The sequence below is a fragment of the Eucalyptus grandis genome, chromosome 7, assembly GCF_016545825.1.
Source record: "Eucalyptus grandis isolate ANBG69807.140 chromosome 7, ASM1654582v1, whole genome shotgun sequence".
Taxonomy (NCBI): Eukaryota; Viridiplantae; Streptophyta; class Magnoliopsida; order Myrtales; family Myrtaceae; genus Eucalyptus; species Eucalyptus grandis.
In genome coordinates, this window is record NC_052618.1 from 8,001,581 (window position 1) to 8,004,609 (window position 3,029).

Genomic DNA, 3,029 nt, shown 5'->3' on the forward strand with positions numbered 1-3,029 from the left:
GGGCCGTCACACTCTCCTTGCCCGTGTACTGCCGAGGTGATCTTAGTATGTCCCTCTGTACTGCCCCGGGTCTGGGTCGTCACACTCTCCACCCCTTAAAAGCACAGGGTCCTCACTGTGGCCCCACAACTTTCAATTGAGCTTAGTTGATCTATGAATGACCCTCGGTTATCGTGTAATCGAGTGGGATCAATCGGCCTATCCTGACTCACGGTCGTTCATGATCGGATTAGGGTCATTCACGAATAGTACATTGACCATGCGGCGTCACTCGTGACCGGTATATATCTAAGCTGAATCGATCTATATCCGTCCATTGACTAACTCATGATGGCATGTGGTTGTCCACAACGATCCTTATGATTATGGTCGATTGCTCTAGTCTATCGTGACCCTATTTCTGAAATGCCTAGCCCCTAAGGCCCCATTTGGTAACCATCCAAACAAGGGCCAAATTCTAATTCTTGTTCCCGGGAATCGCCGGCCTAGAATTGCGTTTGGTAAAATTTTGTTCCCAGAACAGATTGGGAATAGAATCAAGAATAAAAAAAAGTTGATTCTTGTTCCGGAACGAATTTGAGAATCAAAATCAAGAAATTTTCTTCTTCCCTTCGGCCAATCCCGCGATCGCTGTCCACCACCGCCCGCCACTGCCCGCCGTTGTCGCCGCCGCCCACCGCCGCCGCCGCCGGTCCGGCGGAGCTTGCCGGAGGCTCGCCACTGGGGCGAGGTCCGCGAGCTCGCCGGAGGCAAGCCCAGCCACCGCAAGCTCGCCCGGCTGGGGGCCTTGCTGATCCGCGGCCGAACCTCGTCGGCCGGGCAGGGCCGGGCAAGCCTCGCGACGCCCACCCACTGTGGCCCGGGCAGCCTCGCCCACCCCGACGAGGCCGGCCCGGCCACCGACGGCTCGGGGCCTCGCCAGATCCGGCGAGGCCGAGCCCGGCCCAGCCCGCCGGCGAGGCTCCTGGCCGAAGAGGGCCGGCCTCGCCGAGGGCCTTTCCTGAGGTCGCTAGCCCTTGTCCGCCGGCCGGCTCCGGCGACGCGAAGAAGAAGAAGATGAGAAAAAGAAAAGAAAAAGGAAAAAAAAAGAAAAAGAAAAGAAAAAAAGGAAAATGAAAAGGAAAATGAAAAGAAAAAAATGAAAAATGAAAAAAAGAAAAGAAAAAAAGGAAAAAAAGTAAAAATTATTTAAAATTTAAAAAAATTGATTTGGAACATAATTAATGAACACGGTACCAAACACAATTCTATTCCGTAATCGGAAATTTTGGACAGGTACCAAACGGCTTAAATGCTTAGAATCGCTTCCCTGAACGAGAATAAAAAATAATCGCCCGATCGTAATCTACTCCCGGGAACAGAATTGTTACCAAACGCGCCCTAATTAGCTAGTCGGCTCGTGAACAATTTCTAGGATTGAAACATAGCCTATCTTCATTATTGACGTACCGATCCTTAGTCCATCCCTTGCGGTCTGGATAGGGGTTCAAATCGAGGATGTCATAAGAATAATCTCTACTACATGGTGAATGAAGTCAATAAAATAGAAAGGATGCATGACGAATGAAGTTGACAATAAATCGGCTAAGTTTGTCAAAAAATAATAATTTAATCCCTTCTCAAATAACACTTTAGGGTTATGTAGACTAGAAAAATTAGCCATTGTGGCAAAAATCAAAGTTCAAGAGTTAACCCTTAACTTTATAGAGCTCCGATCTATCGTGTAACGATATTAACATTCAGGATAGTGAATTGTGACATTTTCAAATTGGTTGGATCTGTAGCCTTTTCAGACAATAAAGTCAGTGCTAGTTGTCTATTAGATCGCTTAACATTAAAGTACACGTACATCCAACAATTCAAATTTTAGATGAGTTAGACAATGATCTATGAACTATAAATTTTCTAGCATAAGTAACATTCCTATAAAATAAGTGAACGATATTGAATTTGAACATATTTCGGTTTTAGCTTCATATCTTTTCTTGAGCTACTCATCCACAATTGTTCCAATCATCTATATGGAAAATGCCCACGTCATTAAAAATTAATGAGTGTTGGACACCCCAAATGCCTAAATTTGATACAGGTGGACACTTAAATACCAAAATTTCCAAAATATATACTTAAATGCCAAAATCGAAGAAGAAATGGACACTTAAGTACCAAAGGCGAGAAATTCCGATTAAAATGCTAACGTGGCATTTTTCACCACTTAAAAAAAAAATAGCCACGTGGCTAGCTTGCTCCAAAATGACGTTGTTTTGCTCCTAAAAATTGTTTTTAATATAAATATTAATTAAATTAAATTAAATTAAAAACTAAATTTATAAATAAATAAAATAAAATAAGAGGAGGGGTAATAAATCAGCGAGGGCCTCTAAGGCCTCACTCGCTGTCGCCACCCCACCATGAATGAGCGCTTGCCACCTCCCTCCAAATCTAGCAAGGTTTGTTGTTGGCTGTGGCGGGGCTAGGTGACCCGCCCCAACTAGAAGTGGCCCTGGCTCAATTGGGCAAAAGGCCAATGTTGCTAGAACTGGGGGAGGGCTTGCATGCCTCGCCCTGGGTCGGCAACCTTGGTTAACCCTCACCCCACCATCGTTTCCCTTTCAGGTGATGGTGAGGCGGCAACAACAATGAGGGCCGTATGCTGCCCCCTCTACTTTTTTATATAAAAAATAATTAAGTTAATATTTATATTAAAACTCAAATTTGGGGGCAAAACGACGTCGTTTCCATATTCATTGCTGAGTAGACAACTCCTGCAAGTCATGTAGGCTAATTTATTCTTAAAATAATGCCACGTCAAATTTCCAACTACTCTCGCCTTAAGTGTCTCAATTAAAAAAAAAAAAAAAAAAGCTAGCACTTAAGTGTGCCTTTTGGAACTTTTGGCACTTGCGTACTTTAGCAAAAAATTAACCGTAGAGATTATGCTTTATGTTGTTGATAATTAGCTGTATTGTACATATTAGTTGCTGAAGTAACACAATTAGACACATGAATGACCATCCTTTTCTTAATGA